The 22,809-nt window shown below is 46.5% G+C and overlaps 1 protein-coding gene across 1 annotated transcript in view; it reads left to right on the top strand.

Annotated features, from left to right (window-relative positions):
- Positions 1-6,628: 6,628 nt before the first annotated feature.
- Positions 6,629-22,809, top strand: part of MINAR1 (membrane integral NOTCH2 associated receptor 1) — a 256,782-nt gene continuing 240,601 nt past the window's right edge. The window contains exon 1 of the mRNA XM_085644700.1: positions 6,629-7,288. The gene's annotated coding sequence lies outside the window, so the exon portion shown is untranslated. The remainder of the gene's footprint in view (positions 7,289-22,809) is intronic.

Genomic DNA, 22,809 nt, shown 5'->3' on the forward strand with positions numbered 1-22,809 from the left:
CCACCCTGCCCCTCCCCCGCCCCACCTTTCCACCCCACGGAACTCCCTCCACGGACCGCTGATGATGAGGCCCATGTGCAAGCAAGAGGTCCTGTTGAACAGGGATTTGGGCTCCTGGAGGACCAGCTCGGCTGCCTGGAAAAGACCAGAGGGATCCCCTGCTAGTCTCCTGATAAGGTCTGCAAGATTGTTTTACTATGTTATATGCTTCACAACACTGGTGTGTAGAGAAATGTTCTATTCATCGCAGACAACGATTGCCAGTAGGAACCCCAGGATGATATTGGTGAGATGAATCCGCAAGTTGACAATGATGAGGATGATGAGGATGAAGGCAGTGACCTCAGGTGTGAACTCACTTGATTGCAAGTAACTTAAGGAAAGCGTTTTTATATTACTTCTGTACACATAGAGAACAAAGCAACCCGCCTACCCTACATTGAGTTTTTTGATAGTGCACAGTACAAAATATTATTGGTTTCATCAGGGTTCCCTTGTTTTTTAGGTCAAGGGACCGTCCGGTCTGCCGAAGGCAGAACCGGAAGTCCGGAGATCTTATGTTTCTTAGAGTGGCTATTTAGCCCGCCTCTCTTTTTGCCTCTCCTACATTGGCTGGCTTCCTAAACGGAGGCCAGCCATTGGAGGAGAGAGCCGTCCCTCCAAATAGGCTCCGTCTTTTTCAGATTCGGGGGCGTGTTCCGTGCTCTTCTTTCCACTTTTTAGCCACGCCCTTTTTTGGGCGTGTTTTTCTCTCCTCCAGCCAATGGCAAGAGGAGAGAAAAAGAAACACGCCCCCGAATCCGAAAACGCCACTGCGTTTCTCCGAGGCATTTCTGCTTTGCCTCGGAGAAAGGCGGTGGTTTTCATGGCGACTCCCTCCCCCTGCTGCCTCCTTTGTTGTTGAGAGCTGAGAGCCCCCTGCAGGCTCTGGGAGCCGAACTTGCGCAGCACCTCTCACCTGTGCCGGGCTGCTGCTCTCTTCATCCTCCTGGGTGGGGTCGGGGCTAAGCCGTTCCTGCTTGTACGGCGACCCAGAGTTGTCAAGATCACCCCGCCAACTACTCACTTTCTCGGAGGTGCCCTGTGTCTAGCTCCGTGGGTTAAAAGGTTATTAGCTCTTCAGGGTGTGTTATTTGTACGGTCAGAGCAGGAGAGGGGGGCGGCTGAAACTGGTAGCATCCGCGCTCTGAGCTCCTCTCTCCCTCCACTCTGTTCCCCTTCCCTCACATGCTCACCTCCCCCCCCCCTTTACTTCCCTCCCATCGCGGCCACGCGCCCTCTCTGTTCATCTCTCGAGCTCCCTCCTTGGCGCCACATTTCTTCTTTTCTCATCTCCTTTGCTCTGCGCTCTCCTTATCAGTTCCTCTCTGCCCCTCCAGTCCTGCTGTGTCACTTCCTCCCTCTGTGTCACTCCCTCCCTCCTTCCTTGTGACCCCTCACTTCCTCCTGCTGCCCTTCACCTCACACGTTTCTCTTCCACCACCCAGCTATCTCCTCTCTCTTCCTTTGGGTCACTCTTTCCCTCAAACTCCCTCCTATCTTTCACGTGCGCTTCCTCTTCTTTCGTGCCTGCCCCCCCTTCTGCCCCCAGCAGTTACACTTCCCTCACCAATCTCTCTCTCTTCATCTTACTTTCTCTTATCTTCTCTCTTCTCATACCCTTTCCTCACACCCCGCCCCCGTCTCCCTTCCTGCGTCTCGTTCTCTCCCTGCTCTTATCTCGTTTTACCACCCTCTACCCCCTCCACTACCGCTCCTCTTTCTCTCTCGGGACCCACTCTTTTAACTTCCAGCGGTGTCGGCTCTCCCCCGCCTTCCCCACCCCCACAGAGAAGGTATGTACTGGGAAGGTTTGGACACAGAGGGGGGGATGCACCCCCTTCACTCTGGGGTGTGGGGGAAGAGGGCTCGGAGACATAATCCACTTCAAATTGTGTTGTGCTAGTAGTGTTTTACGGCACATGTGATGTTTTGCTCGATCGCGCAGTGTGATCCTGGCAACGCCAGCGCTGGTTGGTGATACTAGGCTACGATTTGTTATAATGCCATGATAGGCCGAGACGTATAACTAGATGCCATATGGTACTGCTCGGATCTGATACGCTATGCTGCTTCGTTACTGTAATGTATACATTACACTGAGGAATAGGAGGCAAGGGTGCAAGGAGTCCTACAGGATGGATGAGCGTCACCATGTAGGGAAAGCTTTACTCCGAGTACCCATGTTCACAAGGTGTTGCAAAAACGTTAAGAAGTCACAAGAGAGTCATGAAGACCAGCCTGGCAGACACTTATACATCTTTTTGTTGTAAAACTCTGCCACAAAGAAATTGGCGTGGGGTTCAGCAGACGGGTGTTCAGTGGGGGTCAGGTCATGGCGAGCCATACGTTTAGTCTGTATTAAAGATGTCCCAGAATCTTCCGGCAGCCTCACTTCCGCCCTTTCGTCACTCAGCAGCCCGTGCTCGGCTTCTTATGACTCACCCTGATTGTCGCATTATTCCTTCTTTGCAGTCATATGACTGGGACAAACAAGGCCACGAGGTGTGAGTTATTATTTGGAAAGGGTGACCTGTGTACCCTCACGGACTGGCCCTGGTCACCTTTTCCCTTTGCCTCACACAGGCCAGTTTGGAACGTCCTTGTTAACAAGATAAGCGGGCAAAATAACTCACCCAGGCAGGGATGAGTGTCAGGGTCACATAATTGCACCCTGGTCACACTCACACAGCTGTATCTCAGCAGGTTCATGCATTTGCTGCAGAGTCGAATGTGTATACACAGCTTCCTTTCCTTCTAAAACAGTATAGTGAGCCTGCTGCGTTGTTCCCTGTGTATTCTACAGGGTACAGAATCAAATCCTGGTTCGTCGGATCAGTGGGTTAATGTGTTGGCTGCAGAGGTCTCTATGTGTGTGTGTGTGTGTGTGTGTGTGTGTGTGTGTGTATGTGTGTGCCTCTGTGTGTGTGGCTCTGTGTGGGTGGCTTTTTTTGTAGGTGGCTCTATGCGTGGGTGGCTCTGTCTGTGTGTGGGTAACTCTGTGTGTGTGTAGGTGGCTCTGTGTGGGTGGCTCTATTTGTGTGTGGGTTGCTCTATGTGAATAGCTCTCTGTAGGTGGCTCTGTGTGGGTGGCTCTGTGTGTGTGGGTGGCTTTGTGTGTGTGGCTCTGTCTGTGGGTGCAAATGCAATAGGTCTCGCATTTGAGAGAGATTAAGATATTGACATTGTAAATAACAATGCCATTTCTTTAAATGTTTTAAAAACAAAAAAAATAACAAAACTAATGTCATGAGCAATGCCAATAGCTCTAACTTTAACAATGCCGAGACCATTGCATTGTAAATGCTCTGTATGTGAGTCTATAGCTCTGTGTGTGTGTAAAAGTGTAGCTTTATATTTGCCACTCTATATTGCACTATGTGAATGTATATACATCTGTGTGTACACATGTGTCTGTGTAGATTGCTTTATGGCTAAGTATCGCTATTTAGAAGTAGCTCTGTCTGTGTGTACCTAAGTTTAGGCTAGATATATGTGTGTGGCTCTGTGTGGAACTGTGTTTGTGGCACTCTGTGTGTGTGGCTCTGTATGTGTTGGTGGCTCTGTGTGTGTGTGGCTCAGTATGTGTAAGTCTGTGTATGTCTGTGTGGTTCTATGTGTGTAGCTGTGCGTGTGTGTGGCTCAGTGTATGTGTAGCTCAATAAGTGCATAGGTGCCTCTGTGTGTGTATAGATGGCTCAGTATCTTTATGTGGCTAGCTCGCTGTGTGTTAGGTGACTCTATGTCTGTAGCTAGCTCTGTATGTGTAAGTCAGTGGCTCTGTATGTGGATGTCTGTAGCTCTGAATATTTGTGCGGATAGCTCTCTATCTGTGTCTGTCTGACTCTGTAAGTATGTCTGGGGGATACACTTTGTATGTGTGTGACTGTGTGGGTGGTTCTGTATGTGTGTGGGGTTGGCTCTCTCACTACGTCACTCTCTCTCCCTAACTCTCTCTCTCACTACCTCACTATCTCTCACTACCTCACTATCTCTCACTATACTACACTCTCTCTCACTAACTCTCTACCTCACTCTCTAACTCACTACTCAACTCTCTCTTTCTCACAGCAACACAATATCACTACCACAGTAACTATCTCTCACTCTAACACACTACTTAGAAACTTCACTCTCTCTCTATCTCACTACCTCACTCTCTATCACTACATCACTATCTATTTCTATCTCACTCTCACTACCTCACTATGGGCCTCATGTAGGTAGCCATATACCGGTCGGTAACGGCCGATTTTCGGTAATTATACCGTTACCGACCGGTATATTGGCTATTGGTATGTAGGGGGTCAATTTCTGAAATCGGAATTTACCGAATCGGTAAAACTACCGAATCGGTAAAATTACCGAATCGGTAACGTTACCGATGTGGTAATTTTACCGATTCGGTAATTTTACCGAATCGGTAAATTCCGATTTCAGAAATGATATGTAGGGGGAGTGTGTGTGTGTGTTTATGAGTCGGTATTTACCACCAACTTTTAGTTGGTGGTAAATAATTAATGTATGTGTGTATGCATGTGGAAGCGCGTAGCAGTGTGCAATGTGGCATACATACATGCCCTTAGGGCATGTATGTGTGCCACATGTGCACACATGGCCGAATCAGGGGTGCAACAGGGTGTCAATGTGACACCCTGCCACCCTTGCATTTTCTCCACCATTACCGAATCGGTATTTACCGATTCGGTAATGAGGCATACCTTCCCCTCAATGGGAAGGTATGCCTCATTACCGAATCGGTAAATACCGATTCGGTAATTACCGAATTGTAACGAATCGGTAAAAAATACCGACTCATTACCTACATACGAGTTACCACTTCTAAAATACCGATTCGGTATCGTTCGGTATTTTAGAAGTGGTAACTGGTATGCTACCTACATGAGGCCCTATATCACAACACACTCTCTCAAAACTTCACTTCATCACTCTCTCACTACCTCGCAAATTCACTCTCTCTTTCTAACTCACTAATTCACTCTATCTCACTACCTCACTCTCTCTCAAATACACTGTCACTTACACTCACTCTTTCACTACCTCACTCTATCTCACTACTTCACTACATCACTCTCTGTTTCTATCTTAATACCTCACAACATCCCTCACTACCTCACTCTCTCTTTCACTACCTCAATCTTTCGCTATCTCACATCACTCACTGTTTCTATCTAACTACGTCAGAAAATACCTCACTCACTAACTCACTCTTTCACTACCTCACTCTCTATCTACCTCACTCTCACTACCTCACTCTCTATTTCAATACCTCACACTCTCTCTCTATCTCACTACCTCACTCTCTCTCTGCTAATGCAATAGGTATCACATATGCAAAAAAAAAAAACTAATGCCAATAGAAATGACAATGCCATTTATTTAGGGATACAAAAATGATAAAAAAAATAATGAGCAATACCAATAGCTCTACCTGTAATATTGCCGAGACCATTGCATTGTAAACGCTTGTCTTACATTTATTCCCTATGGATATATCCTCTTTTACAATTTATGCTACTAATTCACTAGTTACAGTTCAGCCTTTATTTCATTATAGTCAATTGTGTTTGTTTTTAAAATGTGTTCTGAAAGGGATCACTGACATAATATCGATGCATACAATATCGAAACACACAAATATGGGAGCTACCGCTTATTCAGTAATGAAGTAGCAGCCGCATCTGAGCGTCTCAGGACCTGGGAGAAAGCTCTTCTCCCAGGCCTGTGCCTGGAAGGGCTGGAAGAGCCAGATCTGGGTGGGTTCCTAGTTCAGGGTTTCTGAGGCTGATCTGCCTCAGACCCGGGGATTGCAAGTTGGCGCTGGCTTATCCCATCGGAGCCAGCTCAGTCTGGGATTGAGTGCTGAAGCTGTCTCAGGACATGGGAGCTCGACACCTGAGGACCCGAGATCTTGGGATGGAGGTGTGACAAGGCCTGGGAGTTCAAGATGGGGGACCCGCGAGGAAAGGACTCGAGTTGGAAGGCCCGGGAGCTGGTTGGGCTTGCCTTGGAAGCTGGGAGCTAGCGCTGACTCCCTCCCCCATCCCTCTGCAGGCACTGCTCGTGGTGCCTTCAGGTCGAGGCTGCTGGCTGGAACTCAGCTGCTCTGCAGCGGGAGGCGAGGGAGGGAGTATGAAGTACTAGGACTGAAGCGAACGACTGAATGTTGGATGGACGGAAGGGACGAGAGGAGCCAGGCATGAAATGCAAAGGAGCGGTGGAGTGGAGGTGAGGAAAGAGCGGTGTAGATTGAGATAAGGGAGGGGAGGACCGAAGGAAATGAGAGACTGAAGGAGGAAGGGACGAGGAAGGTACGTGAGGGGTGCTGGAACGATGGCGGGATGAAGGAATGAAAGAAGGGATAGGGCGGTAAGCAGAGATGGGGAGAGGAGGAGGGGACAAGTGAGGAACGGGAGGGAGGAGAGACGGAGGGCAGCTATGAAGAGCCATGGGAGGGCGGGGCTGGAGGGGGGGAGAGGGGAATCATTGAAGGAAAAGGGGCGTGCCCAGGAGGATGCTGATGCTGCACGGGCAGCCTGTCCTCGGGATGAATAGCTGCGAGGAACGGCTCTAAGAGCAGCAGGAGGGACGAGCGCGAGAATGTGTAAATGACCCATTGTGTGTACTCTGAGCTAAGCACCGAAAGCAGAGCCTGCGCGTCCGCCAGGAGCGCTCCGCGGAGATCCGAGGGACAGGGCGCAGAGATCTAGCGGTCCCGGAGACACCTGAAGGGTGCAGCGACAAACGAGGCAGTCAGGGAGCTGAGGCGTGCGGAGGGGTCTGCGGAGAGAGACGTCCGCCGTGTCAACATTGAAAGCGGTGGTCTGGAGACTGTAAACATGGTCATCTGAGAGGGCCAGAGAGATGGAAGTCACGGAGGTCTCAATAGCGCTCAGAAGCCCGGAGAGATCGAAATCTGAGCGGACCGGGGGGATTTGGAAAGGATGGAGTGATTGACACCTGAGGGAACCGAGGAGATCTGAACAGATTAGCTGGTTTGCATCTGATGGGACCGAAGGGATCTGAGAGGTCGTGAGAGATCGGAAGGTCCAGAGAGAGGGGCGTGAGGGTCATGAGAAAACTGACCAGCAGGAGAGATCTTGATCTTGAGAGCTTTGGGCGAAAACAAACGCTTCCAGCGAGATGAACCTCTAAAAGGACCCGGAGAGAGGGGCATCCGAGGAACTCAGAGATTCAGCGAGAGCGAGGACATCTAATGGGACCAGAGGTAGTATATTTATTTATCACTAATGTATTGGGCGCCACGCGCTGCTCGCTGGCCGCTTGAGTGCACCACATCAAAAGCCCGGAAGAGATGGGCTGCTTGGATCCTGAATTGATCTGAGGGATCGCGAGTCTAGGGTATCCGAGGCCCGGACCGATCTGAGGCGCTGAAGCGATGAACATCTGAGGAGACCACAGATGGGCAAGGGGCGCAAAAGAGAAAGGTAGAGTGCCGCACTTCGCCAAAGCCTAGAGAAACTGACAGAAACAGCACACACTCAAAGAACCCGAGGGAGGGCAAGAAACTGCACTCAGAGGTCTGCGGACACACCGCAGCACAGACTATCACAAAGCAGCAAAGAGCACAGTGTATCTATCACACAGTACAAGCGGCAACATCACTGTGTGTCATGGGCAACAAGCAGCACTACCTATCAGCCAGCGCGCGACAGACTGTTCTTCACTCTTTCAATCACATTAACAAAGAGCAAAGCCTATCACAAAGAACGCAATATACTATCAAACACTATATATATATATATATATATATATATATATATATATATATATATATATATATATATATATATATATATATATATATATATATATATATATATATATCTACTGGCGGTCGCCAGTAGATAGTTATAGTTAGGACCCTGTTTCCATAGGAAATCCGCAACATTCTATTTGGAATAACTTTGGCGCCGGTCGATGAATCCTCGCGAAAGTTTCAAAATAGGTGGGGCGCTACGCTCCGCTCCTACCCTGAAAGTCTCGGGGGGATTCGTCAAGCGGGGGCTGAGAAAAAAGGGGGGTCCCAAAACGCGTTTTTCCCATGCATTTTTCCATAGGACCTTTAGACACAGCTACAGCCTGAACGGCTGAACAGAGTTACTTGAAATTTGGCAGAGAGGTAGTCCTCAGGTCAAGGAAGTGCCTTTTGTAGGTCTGGTGTAAATCTGTTCAGTAGTTCCTGAGAAAATAGCATTTAAATCAATATATATATGTGGGCGGAGCCTAACCACACATCTCATCCTGAGATCTGATTGGCTGTCAGCACTTCATCCAAGAAGTGTTGGCAGCCATCTTGGGACCAATATACATGATAGCACCTCATTAAAAAGCATTGCAGTTAATAGAAGGTTTTAAGACTTTAGTTACATTATAAATCATTTGTTGATGGTACCATACTCATTTTAGGAATTGTGGTATGTTCTAAGGTGATTTCACCATGTGAAAAAGCCTTCTGCTGGGATATCATGATTGAGAGAAAAATATTTTCTCATGCTTTTACCACAGAGGTTTGGAAGGTGATCTATAAGCTAAACTGAGAGCTTATTTTCTGTAAATTCACATTATCTTTCTCAGTCATGTGAGAATGAAGTCTGACATTCTCAGTAAAACATGTACATCCAACAAGGGCAGAGACTGTCAGTTGATTCCTTTGTGTTCTACTGCAGCTTTCCAGAGTGTTCCAAAGAACTACTAGAGCGCTAACCGTCCTACTTATGATAAATGTATGGCACACCTGAAGCCATCTTGCTTGGATTAAAGTGGTAACTCTTAAAACATTTAATTTAAAAAGGAACAAAATGAGGGGGTTCATTTTTCCATAAAAAGTATGATTAGTGCTGCAGAAAGAAAAATGAGGGCACATTTTGAGTGACTTCTCAAATCCTCTTCTATTTCATTAAAAAATTCTGACATGCAGACTGAAACATGCACTTTCAATACCAGCAGCAGTTTTCCCTGGTGAGCAGTAGCTTTACTACAGTGATCTAATGAGCAAAAAGAGTGCTAACATTCTGATTTTATGGCAAATGTGTGACACATTTGAATGCCTTCTTGATGGAATCAAAGTAAAAAACTGAAAGCATTTCCTACTGAGGAGACTGCAGTAAATGAGGAAATTAGGAAACTTCATAACAAATAAGTCTCCCAAGATGGCCACCAGAGACAAAAGAGCCCAAATGTAGCCCAAATATCACCCAGATGTAGCCCAAGTATAGCCCAATGACAGAATGTCCAAGAATGTTCTTAAAAACAACTAGAGCACTTACTGTCTTCATTATGACAAAAGTATGGCACACCTGAAGCCATCTTGATTGGAATAAACTGGTAACACTTAAAACATTTAATTTAAAAAGGAACACAATGAGGGGGTTCATTTTGCCATAGAAATTATGATTAATGCTGAAGAAAGAAAATGAGGGCACATTTTGAGTGACTTCTCAAATCCTCTTCTATTTCATTAAAAAATTCTGACATGCAGACTGAAACATGCACTTTTAATACCAGGAGCAGACTTCCATGGTGAACAGTAGTTTTACTACAGTGATCTAATGAGCAACTAGAGTGCTAACATTCAGAATTTATGGCAAATGTGTGACATATCTGAATACCTTCATGATGGAATCAAAGTAAAAAACTGAAAGCATTTCCGACTGAGGAGACTGCAGTACATGAGGAAATTAGGAAACTTCATAACAAATGAATCTCCCAAGATGGCCACCGGAGACAAAAGAGCCCAAATGTAGCCCAAAATCACCCAGATATAGCCCAAATATAGCCCAATGACAGAAGTGTGCAAAACACTTATTATTTTGTGTTTTTGCAGTGTTATATAGTGCAGACTTGTCAGGTATTGGAGTGCTTTACATGAGCATTGGTTACATCACACAAGAACAAATTCATTTTGGTTGTAGACATGGGGAGACTAAGTGATTTGACCAGAATCACAGAATGTCGAGCTGAAGCAGAAACTTCAACCTGGTTCCCCAGTTGCAAAGTCTGCAGTTCTGGAAGTAACACCACATCCTCTCCCCTAAGTGCAACATTTAATCAAGTTGTCAACTAGATAAAAAAACATAAAGATAACAAATAATTTAAAAGTGCTTTGTCGCTATTTGAAAACTCAGAAAATATGTCCTTATTTTAGTCTTTTAGAGCACTAACCATAATTTTGATGCCAATAAGACCCTCTCATATATGTAATTTCTAAAGGAATGCTCTAGGTATTACAGTTTTGATTACATCAAGATGATGTCAGGCGTTCCACACTTTTGTAATAAATATAGAATGTTAGCAATCTAGTTGTTCATTAGGATACTGTTGAGAGGCAGAGGCCAGGGGCACGGACTCTGAAAATTGAAGGCAGGTAGGAGGGTGCAAAGGCAACAATTTAACCACACTGAGCAGGCAGGAAGGGCCGTGGAAGCACAACAGACTATGGAGGGCAGTGGAAAGGGGGGCAGGGGCAACAAACCAACAATACAGGACTTGCAAGAGAGGCTGTTGGAGGGAAGATCTATTACGGGTCAAGGAAGCTAGGGGCGGTCCCCAGAGCCCCGGGAGCCACCACAGAACTGAGCAGGAGAGTGAGTCAGGGACAAAAGGGGCACCTTAATTTGAGCCGGGGTGCCTAGGAACACTTGCTCCAAAAATGAAGAAAACAGACATATGAGACATGGAATTGGAGGCAGAATACAATGGCAGTTTAATAAGAAGATGCAACTTCAAAGAAACCGCAGAATAGAGACATAAAGTACAAAATACAGAATCCAGATAATCATACAGCTGTCATGATATTCTCTGTATCTCAATTAATGGACTGACAGAGAGAGAGAGAAAACACATCTATAAATTCATCATGAGAAACAAGTTACACCAAGGAAAATGTTACCTAGGGACACTCACATTTACTCTTAGAGCAAGCATTCCTGCAATTACAATACAACATCTTTTAAATGCAAAAGTAAAGAGAACAATGGTTAAACATAACATGACATTTCATATAGGTAAAATAGAATAAGATACTTCAAGCAAAGCAGAGCAAGACATTTTAAGCAAAGGAAGACAAGAGCTCCCAGTTCTTGGGGAAAACCTGCACAGCCTGTTAACCTACATACAGACGGCGAGGTTGTCCGTCGATATCTGTGGGTGCTCCCTTTTTATATCATTTTGTGGGCTCCTTTGCACGCTACATCTACCTACGTATGCTACCCAAAAGCTTCGTCTGCAGATTTTACCAGACATTTCGTCATTTACCCACTTAATGCTGACAATGGACTGGGTGAAAAGGTCAGTCTCTCAGGCCAATCGCTTATCGTAAGTTCCATAGAGCAAGCAGAAAATAATGGGTATTGTACAGGAATTCAATATATTCATGTATAAAATCTCCTCAGTTCTCCTAACTTGACGCTCTGCGGTTGCCACTTCCTTAAAAGCGGGAAACCTGCCCAGGAAGCAAGTACCAGTCCAGGATGCAGCCTACTGTATGTCGACAGCTTCAGGGGGATGTTGAACTTTGATACCGAGCACGGAGCACTCGGGTAGGGTGGGGGCTACTAGTTTGGAGCAGAAGGCCTTGCAGACCTGCCTTCAGACTGCTATACACTAAAATTGCAGAGCTATGGTCAATTTAACAAAGAGGCCTACATATTGAACAGAAGGGCCTACACAGGGGTTTTATGCTGGCTGAGTGGTAAGGATGTCTCAGGATAATTATATAGCAACACAGGACCCGCTGGTCAATTTAATACGGCCTACAAATGCGGCTGGCAGGGCAAGGACAAGGGTCTCATACTTCAGGTGTGGACAGAACGGGCCAGGGGCCCCCTGTGATACAAAATCTACCCTCCTTCAAGGCTGTGGCAATGTAATAGACCATTGTGGGCAGAAGGAAGAGGCAATGGTAGTACAACCATACATGCCAACAGACCCGATTCAGCCAGGAAACGTCCAATGTTTTTAAGCTCAAATGGGCTTTATTTGATCTGTCTCCTGTCTACAATATCCTCTTTTTCAATGTAACTCAAAGGGGAAAATCAATACCCCAGTTTTTTTTCAAAATCTCCCTCTTACCAAGTTCAAAATGTTCGCAAGTATGGTACATTGGGTCATGGAAGGAAATGGGATAGGGACATGGACTTGGATAACAGAGGACAGGAGAGACATGGAGAGGTGCACCAAACTGACCCTGCAGGACAGGCATCAGGGTTTGCAGCAGCACAATACACCACACAGGGCATGCAGGACGGGAGTGCAGCACAACAATCCATAGAAAGCAAGAGGGAGGGGACAGGACCATGCACATGGACAACAGAGAACAGAGGGGCAAGAGGCAATGGTAGCTAGCTGACCATAATGGACAGACAGGAGAGAAGGCTGCAGCATAACAGACCATAAAGGGCAGGAGGGACGGATCAGGGGCATTACAATGGAACAGACAAGCCAGGAGGGAGGGAGTAGGGGTCTGCACATGTAAACAGAGGGCTGGGGGCAAGGGGGCAGGGCAGGAGCAGCAAGATAGCCATGGAGGTCAGGCAGGATGGGCACTAGAAGCAAGACACAACATGAAGAGCAACAGTGAGACTGTGATGGCATACATACAGACCATGGAGGGAAGGTGGGAGGGGGTCAGGGGCAGCTAACTGACCACACAGGGAAGGTGGGAGGGGCCATGGCAGCACAGAAGACCATGCATGGCAAGTGGGAGGGTTAGTGGCAGCACAATGGCTATGATGGGCAAGAAGGAGGGTGCAGGGGCATGCACAAAGGACGATGGAGGATAGAAGGGAGGGTCAGGACCTGTGCACAGACAAGAAAGTTCAGGGGAAGGGGCCTCACAACAGACCACACGGGGCAGGCAGGAGGAGCAGTTGCAGCACAACAGACCAGGGAGGGCAGAAGGGTGTGGCAGTACAATGGACCATGTAGGACAGGAGGAAGAGGATAGAGGCATGGCATGTGGACAGGCAGGGTGGAGGTGGCAGGGACAGGTTACAGTCATCTGACAATGCTAGGCAGGTGGGAGGGGAGTGGCAGCTCAACAGAACACTCAGAGTAGATAGGAGTGGCAGGTCCATGGGACATGGTGGGCAAAAAGGATGGAGCAGGGGCATGCACAAAGACATCGGAGGGCAGGGGGAAGGAGAATAGGGGCAGCAAGCTAAGCACAGAGTTTAAGCAGGAGGTCAATGATGGGGCATAGAATTGGGCAATGGAGGGCAGGAGGAGTGGACTGGTACATCATACTAAATTGAGGGCAGTGGCAGCACATCAGACCATGCATGGCAGGAGGGAGGAGGCTAGTCCATGGATTCACACAACAGAGGATAGGGAGGAGGGGGATGGGGCAGCAAGCTAACTGTTCAGAGAAGGCGGGTATTAGAAACTTTATTGTTTTTAAAACATTTTGTCTGTGCAAACTACTTAAAATATGAACAAGTATGCAGCATAATCTCACTTTTATTCAGGAAGAAGAAGACGTTAGTGACTGTGACTCCGGGCTCACTTGGCAAAAACACCCCCTGACCCTCCACCCCCTATCGCAAAATGTAATGCCCGTGAAAAGGGTAGGTGAACACAGTGTTATATAGAACATAGTCCTGAGAGCACGATTGAAAATGAAAACTAGATATAGTGTATGGTATAAACTATGCACCAAAAAGTGTGATATAAGATGAACCAGGCGTGAAATATAATATGCAATACATTGTGCGCAATGACAGATTCATTGGAGAGCGCGAGATAGCACAGGCACTAGCGCGTGCTATGCGATATGCGCCTTGGAGTGTAATATGCACAGGGCAGTGTTGTGTAACCTAACTAGTCTCTAAAGTTGTAATATAAAATATGTGCTGGGGAGTGTAACGTTGCATATGCACTGTGACAAAGATATGGATCCCAAATTGTAATATGTATGGCATAGCACTGTGCGTTATAACATAGGCATCGAGGAAGGCACGTTAGATGGGGCAATATAACCCGTGCGAAGACAAGTGTGGCATGACATTTTCACGGGGTGGTGTTACAGTGCACATGGGCTAGAGAGTGTCATAGCATATGCACTAGCTAGTGGAATACAATACAGAGGTGTGTGGCACTCGGCAGGCAATGGTGGGTGTAACACAGCATTGGGCTCTGTCAGGAGCGCGCTGTGACTCGCAAGTGATGTTCGTCCCCTTTCCAGAGAGTAAAATAAAAAGTATTACACATCCGGCAGTGGATGTGTGTTTTATTAACTGTGAGGGGGGTTTCTTGCATAGTTTTTGTCGAATTTTTGTCGAATCCCCTTTGAATGGCTTGGTGTGCATGTGTATTAAATGTGCCCGTCAATAGCTACCCATGTTTGTATAAATAAACGACAAGGGTGTCTACCGGGATTAGGCACGGTAGAGCATCAGACATGTCAGAGCTTCACTAGTGGTGTAAATACATTCCACGTGGATTAATTGCATGCATAGTCGCCTTTTAATGAATATCACGCAAATCGTCATGGTGATAGGTACGTACGGTTTGTCCAGCATGGAAATCCGCAACATTCTATTTGGAATAACTATCTCTGTAGGCATAGTTAGAAATTAGCATTTAAAAAAACCTTTGAAATTCACAGAAAAAACCATAGGTTTCAGGCACGTTATAGTTAGGAATTAGCATTTAAAAAACCTCAGAAATTCACTGAAAAAACCATAGGTTTCAGGGGCGTTATAGTTAACTGGACTTTTCACTTGTACAAAACCATTGAAATTCCCCCGTTATAGTTAGTTCAGCTAACTATAACTCGCGCGTCCGCAATGCACTGCTGATGACGTCACATATTACATCACTCATGACATGGTCAGTGACATCACTCATGACATCACTGATGACATCTCAAATGACATCACTGATGACATCACTGATGACATCATCCTTGTGATAGAGTGGCAGACCTCCTCTCACCCTAATATAACCTTTGATACACACATTCAAAAATAGAGACTAACATTTTCAAAACAATGGACATACCAATACCAGTTACAACAACCTCTTCAGTAATTCTAAGATCCACATACACATCCACTCATTCACCAACAGTCCAATACAGTCACTCATACATGTACTCACTCATCATATGTACTCATACACCTATACATCCTGTTACACAATGCCACTCATCCATAGAGTTACTCACACACATAGTCACTCATGCTAATAAAGAATCAAACATACATTTACTTGCATATACAGTTATACACACACCACCACACTTACTTCTACGGAAACTTACACATACTTAGTCTTTTACACAATCACTTATAGAAACACATACTTATTCATACAGGAACTCTTTCAATCTCTCACTCTCACATATACTCACATATATACACCAATAGTCACATATACTAGTTTACAACATATGTAGTTACTCATAAAGACACTATTGAGACAGTCATTCACTCACTAACACACCCATACACACACTCATCCACCCATACAGTCCTGCACACATACTGTGTTCAACACATACAAACAGTGAGTCACTCATTCATGCACCTATGCACTACGTAATACCCCCCACCGAACCATGCAGACACTCACTGATACTCAAAAAACCAACTAATAACCTATATAGACACCCATGTAGCTACTCACCAACCCATGCAGCCAATTATACACAAAGTGAGAGACTGATACAGATATTTACATATTTAAACATTACTCACTAAGCCATGTATTCACTATGATACACTTAATCAGTCAGTTACACAATCAATTTTTCAAAAACAAATCATCCATTTAGACACTTATATACCCATTTATTCTTCCATCGACCTTGAGATATACATATATAAAACATATTTAATTTTCAGAATAACACACATTCACTGGATGATGTCATCAGTGATGTCATTTGAGATGTCATCAGTGATGTCATGAGTGATGTCACTGACCATGTCATGAGTGATGTAATATGGGACGTCATCAGCAGTGCATTGCGGGCGCGCGAGTTATAGTTAGCTGAACTAACTATAACGGGGGAATTTCAATGGTTTTGTACAAGTGAAAAGTCCAGTTAACTATAACGCCCCTGAAACCTATGGTTTTTTCAGTGAATTTCTGAGGTTTTTTAAATGCTAATTCCTAACTATAACGTGCCTGAAACCTATGGTTTTTTCTGTGAATATATATATATATATATATATATATAATTCACTCTGACAGTTTAGTGCACAATTCGACACGAACAGCAACAGCTCAAACAGCGCTGTCCAACACAACACCAACACCACAGCCTGACGCAGGACACACAGCATCATGCATCACTCTACGAAGAACACAGTGCACCCACAACAGGATGCACAGACAGAACTGAACATCATACAGCGCAGGCTTAGAGTGCATCACACCATAAGTAAAGCGGCGGGCGCACCACTCAGCACCATCCACCACAAATCACCAACAAACCCCTGCATCCCTATCACAAACAAGACGGCGCCTACAAGAGAACACGCAGTGCCGCCCATGATACATCCCAGCCAGTGGCACCACAAAGTGCAAAGAGCACGGGCGTTCCGAAGCACAAACAGTAGTGAATCCTACAACTGTGCCAATCACAGAGCACACACGAAAACGAGCATCATACTGTACAAGTAACACTGTGCTCACCACCTACAACAGTACTGTATATCACACCGCACACACAACACAGAGCTTCACGTGATACGAAGCACTGTGCACATTATTACACAGGGCATCACAGAGCACAGACAGCATTATGCATCTCACTACTCAAATCACACAGAGCACCACAAATCATGCACGCGGTATTCATCACAAGCAGCATGGGCATCAGACAGAACAAGCAACACTTCTCATCACAAACAGCACTGTGCATCCCGCAGTACAAACAGCACAGCCAATCCCATAACGCTGCCAATCACAGAGTACAAACTACACTGAGCACCCTACATCAAACTGCACTGTGTATCACACTCATTACTGTTGTTGTGTATCAAAGAGCACACACAACACGGTCCATTACACATCACACACAGCACTAACCAGCCGACACCACAGCTATCGATGCACGTCACATGTTTTATTGTACTTTGCATCATATAATTGAAAAAACAGTTTACCAAAGACTGCACATCACACCGTTAATCACACAATAAAAGCAAACTGCACACACTACAGAGTCAGCCCTGTATTAAAAACAGCACCAATACCACAGTGCATCACAACGCACAAACATCAGTGTTCGTCACAAAGCATTGACGGTGTCGTCCTTCACAATTATTAACATTTGGACTCACAGCACGACCAACACTGTGCAACACACAGCGCAAACGGCACCGAACATGAAAACTTCGCCCGTTACAAATAAGACAACATTGTGTGGCACAACACACAAAGATCACTGTGCACCACACACATTCGTATATCGCACAGGAGAAAAGACACTGTGGAACACACAGCATAGGCAGATCTGCTATATATAAACCAGAAGACATACCAACGCGCATCACAGCCCACAAAAATCAGTGAGCATCGCAACGCTCTGACAGTGCAGTCCATCACATTTACAAACAACATTCTGAATCCTAGCACTGTGCAGTACATAGCGCACACAGCGCTGAGCATAAACTGCATCGCTCATAGCAAGAGACAACATTGTGCAGCACAACGCACTAACAACACTCTGCACAACAAACCAATGAGCATCGCACCGGCGAGAATACATTGTGTGGCACACAGCACAGGCCGCTCTGTACATAAAACAGCACCCATTCCACTGTGCACCACGACGCACACGCACCAGTGCTCCTCGACAAGCACCAAGGCTGCAGTCCATCACATTTACAAACACCGTTTGAACCGTAGCACCGCTGGCAGCAGACCAAAGCACAACCGGGCCAGTGCGCATGACAGATGCGCCCTGCACATGGCCCCTGCACGGCGCTCCTGCACAGCGCCCTACTCCACCCGAAGATCATGCACAGTCACTCTCCCCGGCCTCCTGTGCAGCCTGCTACTTCACGGTGGCGTCCTGCGCCTCCCACCCAGCAACTCCCTCCCCGCCATCACCCCTGTGCAGCAGGCTGGACAGCGCGCGACAGCACCCCTCCCTACCACGCCAAGCGCCTACTCTCACTGGAAGGGCTTCTGTCAGGTATCTTTACCCACAAGGACGCACCGTGGTTGCTGCACAACCCCGCCAAACAGACACATGCACGCATTACACAGCCCGGCACAGACATGAGGCTGCAACTCCAGCCTCCTGCACGGATCATTCGCACTCCTTCTATCCCAGGCTCATCAACCCTCCTCCCCTAATGCCAAACTCACGCCAACACGCCCTTGGCGTGCATTATGCACATATGCCGCAGCCCCTATAACAAACACTCCTTCCTTTAAGGCTCAGGCACATCACCACATCCCGTATCCCGTACATCACAAGCCCTGCACATGTGACTCACCCACTTTGCCACATAATACGGCTCCCCTTCAATCCCAGGATGGAGGTAGCCCTCGTTAGCTCATGCAACCCCCGCCTCCTTGGTCATCCCTGCCGGGCCTGATGCTAGCCCCCTCTCGGTGCATCTCGGGCTCGTGTCCCACCAAAGGTCCCTGCGCACCGCCCGCCCCATCCCAGGCAGGGCCGCTCCTGCCAGCCTGCAGCTCTCCCTGGCCATCCCGCGCTCCCCGACGGCACCGAGGCAGGGCCAGGGGGCAAAGCAAGCCCCTGCGGCGGAGGTGGGTCCCCGACATTTCGACCCCCCCCCCCAGCCCCTTCTGCCCAAGGCCAATGATATCTGTGAATTATGGGAGACTCTGAGGCCCATCTTCTCACTCAGCGGAAAGGGGGAGGGGGGCGCAAGCTTTTGTAGGGCTGTAGTGAAAGCGCTTAGCCAGTATATTGGTGCTGTCGCCTTAACCATGCAAGACCCGCATCCTAGACTCCCACCCCGTGCTTTTCTTCTATTTCCGGACTCCAGCACCAAACAGAATCCGAGGAGCCGGCCTCGGCCCTCCGCCATGGTCTCACTTCCCCTTTCGATAGATAGAGCTCCGGACAGCTCTTCGCGCACACACCAGGGTTCTGCACAGAGCCCCCCCCACCCCACCTATTACAGACCTGGCCCACCGGCCCTCCCCTTCATCCAAGACTTCCTCAGAGACCCCATTCTAGGCTCCCGGGCTGCCACCCAACCCCTCCTAGGCACCTACACAACCCTCTGTCCTTCTCCCACCCCAGACTTCTTCACAGTGTCCCCTTCCTCCAAACGCAGGGCCTCCGTTTCCAGGTCATCGAATTGTATTCCAATCGCTCCTACACAGCTGCCACCCCGTGCCTTCAACCATTTGTATGACTCCTGCACATACTCCTGCTCTTCCGGTACAATTTCGGACAGGCCCTCCACCCAGCAACCCATTCCTGCTTCCCTTCCCTCTGCACGTCCTGCATAGGTCTGTTTATAGCCCACGTCTGAGGAATTACCTCACTTTCCCAGGTAAGACACCCGATGGGCATCCACACTGATGCCCTGCAATGCTCGGGGATGGCATAAAAGCATAGGGATGGAGCAACAGCCCATGGCTCCAGTGCTGTGGAGGCAGTGCGCAGAGAAGGTATTGAGGGAGAGGTTGCAGGAGACCTGACACTTCCACACCCGGATTTAACTCCCACAGGTTTGCAGAGAACGGTTATTTATGTGGCGCTTTTCATATCCTTCATGAGGCCTAAAACACCTCTGGATTCATGAGTAAGTAGCCACACAGTTACTGTGTCACAGTATGTATCATTTGCATAGCACTTCATAGTCCCAGGCGGTCTGTGACGCACCTCATGTTTCATTGGGTTCCTGGTCGCCCTTTGGGTGACCTATATGGGAAAAGTGGGGTGCAGCATACGTGGTTTGTATGAATGGTAGAGGTGCTCTGTGAGCTTCAACGTATACGATAGTATATGTTGCATAATAATGTGTGCATAGGTATAGTATCGCTTATGAGCACTCACCATGCTCGACTAGTAGTTACTGAATAAGGATGCTGCTTGTAATGTTAGTATAATCCACAAGGTTAACCCACTGGTTGTGAGGATCAAGAGAGACGCCATTCAGTAGTATTGTTCCATTCACTGTGGTTGTAGACCTAACCCTGTATGGCAGAAGGCTTGAAACTGTTGGGCTGGTTCCCCTGGGGAGTGGGGTGAAGGTGCCAGGCTTTGGCCAAGAGGTGCAGTCATTATGCCCCTGCGGAACAGCGACAGAAATCATGCGAAAACAGAGCTGCGTTTTTAGTGAAAAAAGTGTAATGGGCATAGGTACCATCTTCGGTCTTTCATGACCTGCCTGGCTGGGAGCAGTTGTCAATGTGGGGGTGGACGAGGGGCTCCAAATAACCCTTAAAACTGCCTCCCCACCCCCCTTTTTGATGAAGAATGACACTTTGGGTTATTTGATACTTTTAGGGACAACTGGCTGCCAACATAATATTGGCAATTGTGTTTGATTGCTTTTGCACCAGGGATAACTAGATTCTCTTGCTGTGCAGATCCATGGTGGATACCATTAGCTCATTTAAGAAAGGTCTAGGGTTCATGGCAAAGCAAGCTCTAGGGTTCATGGCAAAGCAAGCTCTAGGGTTCATGGCAAAGCAAGCTCTAGGGTTCATAGCATTGCAGCATATTTTTGAAATAGGCAAGTTTTAGTGCTTGTCTGAATTCCAGGTGGTTGCAGATTGTCTTCATTGTCTTGGGTCATGTGTTTCATGATGTACATGTTTGCACTACTGTCCAAGTTCTTCTGAAAGGTGGGACGGTTAATGGTGGTACCGTGCTTGAATTAAGATAATTCTATGTGCGCAGAGTTTGAATTCTGACTGGAGAAACAGTGGCCCAATGCAATGAATTGCCCTGTGGACAAAGTAGAGGGTTTGGAAGAATATGCGTCTTCCAACCGGTGGCCAGTGGAATGCTTTGAGGACAGGTGTGATGTGGACATGTCTGCTCAGGCAGAGAACCTGCCTGGGGGCGTCACTCTGTGTCCTTTGGAGTACTCCGATTATGCATTTTGTTAGCCCAATGTACAGTCCATCCATGCAGCACTGATGCTGTTCATGCATGTACTCTATGGGGGTCGCCCCGGTACAGGGAGATCCATTTAAACATTCTCTTGATGTGGGTCGTTTTGTTTTGTAAAACTTTTCTCCTGACTTTCAAGTGAATTTTTGGGATCCATGGTCACACCCAAGTTATGTATTTCTGTGTATGTGATGGAAGGAGATTGAATCTCCTTAGACCAGGCCGTGGGTGGGTCTTAGTTTAGAATTTCAGTGTGTCAGGGTCTAGTTCGAGATGATTATGTAGTATTCAAGTTTCAACGGCAGGCCGATTTACAGTGAGTGCTGACGTCCAAAGATAAGATGTTTTTTCCGGTTTAAGAGAAAATCTCAGTGTTGTAAAAGGTTAGTTTCAAGGATTTAATTAGAACGGAGAGCGGTGTAAGGAATATCTTGAAATTAAGAGGTGCCATTGTTGAACCTTAGGGAACACCTACCTTTTGTGAAAATGGAGATGAGGCATGGCTAAATTCACTTCCTTGCAGCCTTGTTTTCCTGTATCATTTACTCTTTAAAGAATAAGTTGGATTTTCAGTGTCAAAAGAAGCTGATAATTCAAGCTGGAATAGTGGAGCGCCTCTGTCAGAATAGACTGTATTCTTGGGGTCATCCAACATAGCAATTAATGCTGATTCCGTGTCTCGTCCAGGAGGGAGTCTTCCCTGTTGGTCAGAGAAGTTGTTTGGCAAACTTTGAACTTTGAATGAATGCTGCGTTTTCAATTAGTTTACTCAAAAATGGTCATTTACTGTAGGCCTCTAGGTTGTTAGATTCTTAGAGTACTGTCCTTGCTTTTTTAAAATAGGTTTGATATATGAGGTTTTTATTTTGCAGTGGAATTCTCCTGCTGTTAGTGTGTTTGTTGATGATCGCTCTGACAGCTATGGCTGTAGAGGTGGTTTTGAGGAAGTTCTTTAGTATATTTATCTGGCAGGCATTGTCAGTAGGAGAGCCAGTGATACTTATAAACATACCTAGCTGCTTTGGTTCTCTTATGGATAGTTGATCAACTTAGGCCTTCATGTATCAGATGATTGTATCTATTTTGTTTCTATAGGGAAGTGTGTTGATACATTAGTTTTGGAAGTGCATCCCAACTTCCATGATTTGGCCCAATTCCTAATGTGCCATGGTTAGTGGTTGTTTTTGTTAGGCAGTAGACCTCAAGCTATTTGTTTTTTTCAGTGACGTGTTCTATAACTGGGTCAAAAAGATTTTCGGAGTTATTGGCATGCTTCAAGAAGTAGTCTTGTTGCTGAAAATGTAAGTTAATTTATGAATATTTTTAGTCAAGTTGGTGGCATCTCAGATGCATTGTGAGAAGCAGGATTTGTTCAAGAATGCATTATGAACCCTGCATTCGCCTTGTGTAATGTTTCTTCTGCCACTTTCATTCTTGCATTTAAATTTTCCTTTTTTTGTAAATTTATATTTGAGTTAAGACATCCTACTTTCTATTGTGGTTGCAGGGGTCCTGTGACATTAAGGAGAGCTATAATTTAAAAGATATAAATGAGCCATTGGTGGACAAACATCAGTGGGTTCAGTTGGCATGTCGGCATGAATTGTTCCTGAAATGTGGCACTGTTGAAATTCTTTCATGGAATCTGAAGAGATACGTTCTTCGGC

Source organism: Triturus cristatus, chromosome 3_1 (assembly GCF_964204655.1).
Source record: "Triturus cristatus chromosome 3_1, aTriCri1.1, whole genome shotgun sequence".
Taxonomy (NCBI): Eukaryota; Metazoa; Chordata; class Amphibia; order Caudata; family Salamandridae; genus Triturus; species Triturus cristatus.